Source organism: Syngnathus floridae, chromosome 1 (genome assembly GCF_059516105.1).
Source record: "Syngnathus floridae isolate MCC-2025c chromosome 1, RoL_Sflo_1.0, whole genome shotgun sequence".
NCBI classification, from domain to species: domain Eukaryota; kingdom Metazoa; phylum Chordata; class Actinopteri; order Syngnathiformes; family Syngnathidae; genus Syngnathus; species Syngnathus floridae.
Genome location: NC_142413.1, coordinates 24,678,567 through 24,686,697, shown reverse-complemented (window position 1 = coordinate 24,686,697; position 8,131 = coordinate 24,678,567).

Sequence of the window (8,131 nt, the reverse complement as noted above, 5' to 3'; positions counted from 1 at the left end):
ACTGTTCTAAAGAGTACAACCTCGCGTTGGCAGGGCTGGGGACAAGGACTTTTGTCTTTAGTTCCCAGGGAAGGTGGGGGGGTGTTATAGAGTCCCCTCAATGGATGAAGCAGCTCCTTTTTTTAAAAGGAGTACTTCGCGTTGGCAGGGCTGGGGACAAGGACTGTTGTCTTTAGTTCCCAGGGAAGGTAGGGGGTGTTGTAGAGTCCCCTCACTGGATGAAGCAGCTCCCTTTTTTATGCAGAAAGGAAGGACTTCGCGTAGGCAGGGATAACTTGTGTGATTGAGTGTGTGACTGGTAGGATAAATTGACTAAATAGCAGTTCTAGCATTGATCCACGGCAATAATACAGGCTAGTAATTTGTTGAAAGGTCAATTTAAACCTGCATTGAGGATCCTCAAAGACATAAAAGAAATAAATAAGTAATAAGTAATAATAATAATAATAATAATAATAATATTTTTGAGAAAAAGAAATTGTATAACCTAAAACTCCTAGAATTAATATGTGAAATAAAAACGGTAAATCTCTACCTCTTGACGGAGATGAGAAGTACATGGCGAGTAGATTTCTTAATTGTATGCTATATTTGCCGAAGTGGAAGAAAAAGTATGGAGTAGAAGGGAAGTTGAGAGTTGAAGTGTGGAAGATAGTAGTTGATGTTTTAGAAGACAGTGTGGATAAAAAGAAAAATGGACTGAAAAAGAAAAGAAAAGAGAATTGGATTGTGCTAAAATGTGGTTAAAAGCTTCACAAGAGAGAAGAGAACAAATCCAAAAGACAAAAGATAGAAAGATGAAAAGTGATGAGGCTGAGACTATGTTTGTCAGGCCGGAAGACAATAAGGCCACAGTGCGCAGGCGCACTGCCGCGGCCACGGTTCCAGCCGAAGCTGAAAGCGCAGCTCAAGCAGAGGAGCAAGAGGGGCCTTCCGCTCGTACACAAAACTTGTATCCAAGTTTAACAAACTTGCAGCCCCCCCCCCCCCATATAACAGCAAAAGAAGTCAGGGTCACATTATTAGAAGTCCTGTACAAACAAGAAGTTTGACCACTGCTGCTAGATTTTCACAAAATTTAGACAAGGTTGATGTGTGCCCAATGATACAGGTGCCAAATCCTATTGTAGGGGAAGGCCAACCCCCACATACATATGTTTTCCGGCCATGGACTTTGGAAGAGGCAAGAAAAGCAGTTGAAGGGGTTACCCCTGTTGCTGAAGACCCAGATAAATGGGCAGAGGACATGGCTGGAATTATACATTCCTATAGACTGAATGGACATGAGGCAGGAGAAGCTGCAATGTCCTCCTTGGGAAAAGACTGGGCAAAGGTTAGAGGAAATTATACAGGTAGAAATAATCAAGGGCCTTTTCCCTATCCCGTTGAGGGAAATCAATTGGGAGGGGAGTATGCAGCACAATGGAATGGTCTTATGCAAAGAGTGCGAACTATATTTCAAAGACGAGCGAATTATGGTCATTTGGCAGGAATAAAACAGAAGCCTGGCGAAGATACTGATGATTTTCGTTTGAGATTTGGAAAATAATTCAGGGTGCATAGTGGCATCCCATTCAATGATACAGCTGAGAGTGCTTATCAACAACAGCTTAAAAATGCGCTCCTCACTAATTTCCGCCCTGAAATAGGCAACTGGGTGAGGAAACATTTGGTGGAAGTGGATGTTGCAAGTGTGACAACAACTATGCAATGGGCTAGACATGCTGAAAAAGTGATCAAAAAAGGCAAAAGTTCTGATGTATTTCATCTAGATAATGATGATAAACTAGATGAAGATACAACAGTCTTCTTCCAAGGGTCCCAGCAAGGCAGAGGAGGAGGTAGAGGCCAACAAGGTCGCAGGCCACCATATAATTCAAAACCCCCACGAGATTCTGACAACTGTTGGAACTGTGGGAAACGTGGACACTGGTCAAAAGACTGTTTTAGAAAAAAACATAACCAATCAAAGGGTGGAGGAAGAGGCGGAGGAAAGGCCAAATTTTCAGCATGACTAGATCCCCCCCTTTGACCTCTGGTGCTCCTATAGAGGAAGAAATAGTCGATGTCCATACAGCATGGGACATTCTGAGTGCATTAAAAGAAAAACCATATGTTACTCTAAACATTGGAGGCAGTGATGTCGAGTTTTTGTGTGATACCGGGGCTTGTAAAACCGTGATAAAAACTAAAGTCCCAAATCTAAAGGCCTCCCAAAATACTATTTGGGTGAAATCTGCTGATGGGCAGGTACACAAGGAGAGTATCTCTAATCCAGTTGAAGTGAGAGATAAGGAAACTGGAAGCATGGCTTCAGTTTCGATTGTCCTATCTCCAAAATGTCCCGTAAACCTGCTGGGACGAGATCTGATGACTCGGTTGGGAATTGCAATAATTCCAGTAAAGGATGGCACGCGAGCATGTAGAGTGAGAGAGGTGGACTCATATGCTGCACAAGCAGGTGAACAGATTTGCTGCTCTTATGCCATCCCTCCTGAACGAAATCCTAAACTCCCAAGCAGATTGCTGAATGAAGCTCGAAAACAATTGTCCCAACCTGAATCAGAAATGACTTGTAATGAATTACATGTCACCATGAATATTCTCACTGATCCACAAGATGACTATATTGGAAGCTTTCTCAGCGACACAGAAGTAACTTTAACAATCACTGCTCTGTACACTGATCGCAGGTCATTTGCAGCTGCTGCTGTGCTCCTGCCCACTCCTCAGAAAGACAGATACAAATTGTCGGCTGTACCCCACATCTCATTGTTTAAACCTCACAGTATAACGTGGGCAGATGTGGGTTCCCGAATTAAACTTGCTGGATCTGTGACTGATTATGAGGACAAAGGTGATGGGTGGAGCTACAGTACCAGTTGTGACGTGTGGAAGCAAACAGTGTGTGAAGTGGCTGTAGGCAGAGCAGGCGCTTGTGCGCTTCCCTGATTAGTTGACATTTGTTTAAATGAAAAGGAGGAGGGGGAATTGGCTGGGCTTCCTGAAAAACTGTGGACCAAGGGCCCATCTGATGTAGGACTTTTAAAATCCATTTCCCCAGTACAGATCAAACCAAGATCAGAGTGGCGTCCAAGAGTTAAGCAATATCCTTTGAAACAGGAGGCAATGAAAGGGATTGCCCCTGTTATAAATGATCTTTTGACAGGAGGAATCATTAGGGAGTGCTCGGATTCTCCTTGCAACACTCCCATTTTTCCAGTCCAAAAGGCCGACAAAATTAATTGGCGAATGATACAAGATTTACGAGCAGTGAATGATGCAGTGCAAACAAGAGCACCCAATGTGCCTGACCCACACACACTTCTGAACACTTTGAAACCTAATCAGAAGTTTTTCACAGTAATTGATCTCAGCAATGCATTTTTCTCAGTGCCAATTCACCCAGACTCACAGTTTTGGTTCCCTTTTACCTTTAAAGGACAAAGCTATACATACACCAGATTGCCACAAGGATTTGCTGATAGTCCGACTATTTTCACTCAAGCTATCATGGCCTGTTTGGCTGATTTTCAGATGCCAAACAAAAGCCAACTTCTAGTTTATGTAGATGATCTCCTGGTAGCCTCTGAAACTGAAGCTGCTTGCAAGGCAGACTCCTTAGCATTGTTACACTATCTCTGCAAAACAGGGAATAAAGTTAACAAAAATAAGTTACAATGGGTCAGACAGGAAGTGAACTATTTAGGTCACACTTTGCCGGCTTCTGGAAGACAGATACAAAGAACCAGGAAGCAGATTATTTCGGATGCACCGAAACCTGAAACAAAAAAACAAATGATGTCATTTTTGGGGCTCTGCAATTACTGTAGAGCATGGATCCCACATTATGCGGAAAAAACACAACCACTGCTGGATATTGTGCATGGAGTCCCCATGGCAATGACAGAAAAAATCATGTGGACACCAGTAGCGGATGATGCTTTTGTAGTGCTGAAACAGGCTCTGATAGAAACCACAACTCTTGTCTTGCCGGACTACAATAAAACCTTTGTGCAAACAGCAGACTGCAGGAATGGTTTTATGACCTCAGTGTTGCTGCAGAGTCATGGCAGCAAACTAAGACCAATTGCATTTTATTCAAAAAAACTGGATCCAGTGGCTCTGTCTTTGCCAGACTGTGTCCAAGCAGTATGCGCGGCAGCGCTTGCAGTGAGACAATCTGCAGATGTGGTGCTCTTTCACAAAATGGAGCTGCTAGTTCCACATGCTGTAGATGTGTTGCTGCTGCAAAGCAAAATGAACTTTTTGTCACCAGCCAGACATCTGTCCTACACTGCTATACTTCTGTCACAACCACACATCGTGATAAAGAGGTGCACAATCCTTAACCCAGCAACGTTGATCCCGCTGCCAGGGGATGGAACACCACATAACTGTTTGGATGCTACAGAACATCTACAGCTGCCCAGAGTAGATTTAAGTGACACGCCACTTGACAAAGGGGAGAAGTTGTTTGTGGATGGATCATGTTCAAAGGATCCTAAAGGAAACAATCAAAGTGGTTATGCAATTGTGAAATTGCCAAACCAGATTGTTGAAGCAGAGAAGCTTCCATACAACAGGTCAGCACAGGCTGCTGAGCTAATTGCACTAACTAGAGCTTGTCAATTAGCGGAAGATAAGGAAGTCACTGTATACACAGACAGTCAGTATGCATTTTCTACTCTGTTCTATTTTGCGAAACAATGGGAGCGCAGAGGGATGACAACATCAACCGGTAAGCCGGTTACCCATGCCTCCTTGTTAAAAGACTTGTTGCGGGCCATTCTTTTACCTGCTAAACTAGCTGTGTGTAAATGTGCTGCTCACACCACAGGCAGAGATGAAGTCTCAAATGGAAACAGATTAGCAGACAAAATTGCAAAAGAAGCAGCTGCAGGGAGACATGGCCATGAATTTTTTTAATGGGTTCAGAGGACACACAACTCATAGATAAGACTGTGCTGACAGATATGCAGGGCAATGCTCCAATGGTGGAGAAACGAATGTGGACGACAAAAGGTGCAATAGTGGATACAGATAATATCCACCGCATCAATGACAAACCTGTTTTACCAAAATCACTTTTTAAGGCAGCAGCGCTTGCGACACATGGGCCTTGCCATGTGTCGACAGGAGGGATGAAGTCCATCATAGATCAACAATTCACTACCTTTGGTTTAGATGCTTACTTAAAAATTGTTTGTAAAGCATGTCCTGTTTGTGTGAAACATAATCCACAAGGAAACATGAGACCTAAGAGAGGCTCATTTCCAAAACCCTCTTATCCATTTCAAATCATGCATATGGATTTTATTGAACTCACACAAAGAGGACCTCACAAATACTGCCTAGTGATGATTGATGCATTTTCCAAATGGGTGGAAATAGTTCCATCTAAACGCGCAGATGCCTTAACAGTGGCAAAAGCCATCTGCAAAACCATCATACCAACTCATGGCATCCCCCAAACCATTTACAGTGACAATGGTCCACACTTTGTGAACCAAGTTGTGCAGAACATGGCTGTACACCTTGGAATAACGTTAAAAAACCACTGTGCTTGGCATCCTTCGAGCGCAGGCCTGGTTGAACGGCAAACTTCACCATCAAAAGCAGGTTGAAAAAATGCATGGAAGCAACAGGCAGACCTTGGCCAGAGTGCCTCGACTTAGTGAAGCTCTATATGAGAATTACTCCCACTTCAGAAGGACTAACACCTTTTGAAATCATACATGGGAGACCATACAGACTACCAGTGTTCCCTGCAGATTTGCAAATCTACAGCCCCTCACAGGTGGACAACCCCATCAATCCAGGAGACTGGGTTTACATCAAGGTCATCAAAAGAAAGAACTGGGCCAGCCCACGGTGGGAGGGACCATTTCAAGTTTTGCTTGCTACTCCCACGGCGGTTAAGATTTCTCAACGGCCCAGTTGGATTCACCTCAGCCACTGCAAGTTGCAGAGAGTGCTGGACCCCTAATTCGGAGTGGTGGGGAAGCCTGACTACAAAGGAGCCCCATCGTTTAGGGTGAGGCGTCTCAATGTTGGTGAAGAATCCATCGATCCCCACTCCGCTAGGCGAGGGGATGTCCCGGTGTCTCTGCCATCCTAGGAGCAACAGGGCTCCATATGCCAGATGGATCCTCTGCTGCGTTGTGGTTGGAGCGTGCTATGGTCTATTGACTCATCTGAACAGACCAAATGACAATGTTGCCAGTGGTAAACGATGGTCACATGATGAGAACTTTGAGGACTGGTCATGGGACCCCAGAAACCCATACGAAACTAACACTTGGTACCAGTATGTCAAGTTCACTGTGAGAGCTCACACACAGGAGGGGTGCTGTGTGTTCGAAACTCCCCTTTTCCTCCACGCAAGTTCGCTTGGAGGCCAGAGCAATGAATGTCACTGAAGCAAAATGTATGGCATCCATGGGAGGAGTTGGATATCAGCACCGTGCTGTCACAGTCAAGGACGCCGACCCTTACCGCCCTGGACTTGCTGACGGTGCCTGTGATCAGCTATTCTGGACAAATCTCAATGTGACTGTTAAAGGACGAACAATACCACAAGTGGCCTACACAGAGAGACCAGCTGGAGTGAACTACACGTTACATCCAAGGTAACAAGACCCACGTCTGCATAAACGACGACTGCTCTCCAGGAGGAAACTGGATGGGAGCTTTGGACATCACCGATGAGTGTCAAGATAAGAGAGCCATTTCAGGTGGTGAGGGCTCTCCAACCAACATGGCTACACCATCGAACGGAACATACTTCATACAGAATGGCTGGTGGCTTTGTGGTCACAAGGTTTATCCGATGCTGCCCGCCAACTGGACAGGAGTGTGTGCACCAGTGTGGGTGACGGACCACACCTAGAGGATACGACATCATCAGCTGACAGAAGCACACAACTCTTCTGGACGTCGACGCAGGGCAGTTGCAACCTTCGACCCTCATGACCCTGTCTGGGGTGCAAACGTTCCAGACGACCATAAAGTATGGTCCGTCGGAGACAAAGTTGTCCTTGCGCTCTTTCCTCAGATTGGGGTTGGGAAACTATCGCTCTTCATCGAGACACTGAACTATCGTTTTCAATCCTTTGTGAATCTCTCACTGCAAATCAACGATGGACAAAATAGAGAGATTCAGGCTATTAGACTGATGGTCTTGCAAAACAGGATGGTTCTGGACTTGTTGACGGCAGCACAAGGTGGTGTGTGCCACATCATTGGGACTTCCTGTTGCACATACATACCAGGAGAAAATGACACACACATCAACGACGCCATGAATTCACTGAAGAACTTACAGCAGGCCATGTCTAATGACAAGGTCCCACATCAGTTTGATTTTTTTTCATGGCTGTTCTCTGGCAACTGGTGGCAACTGCTTTTGAAATTGCTGTCTCCTGTGCTGGTTGTGCTGGTGGTGTTGTGCTTGTTTACAACCTGCGTTATCCCATGTTTGAAGTCTGCTGTGACGAGGTTTGTGTACTACTGTAGTCCAAGTCCATATACAACTTCTTAGAGATGACGGATGTGATGACGATAATGAAACATGGATTGCGTAGATGCTGTTCTGTTGAGCATGTTTTACAGAAACTTGATGATTATACCATCGAAAATGCTTCGCAAGTGATGGATACAATGATGTACTGTTTCTGTGTTTTTCTTTTTCTTTTTTTTTTTATTGTTAGCATTCTGGTCTCCGAAGGCAAAGGGACCGTGTAAGAATTTTCCTGCTAATTACATCTGGCCGGCAGGTTTTTCGCTTACACAATAAGTTTGATCTAGGGTATTAAGGTAATTCCTCATCTTCACTGGAAAGTGTTGCTATCATTGTTTGTTGTTTTTTATTTTTACTATTCTTCTTTCTTCATTATACATATATATATGTTTTTTTTTTCCTTGTCTTTGTTGTTTGGGGTGGCATAATCATATGATAAAACAGGAGGGAGATGTTAGGGTTTTACAGAGTATCCTTATCATATGATTATGTTGGAATGCAACCGGTAATGAATAAGATAACTTGTCCCATTCTACACAAGGTCGTAAAACACCCCCTGATATGTTTTGACTAGAGCACAAGGGCTTCCTATTCAGTCTACTCTTGCCC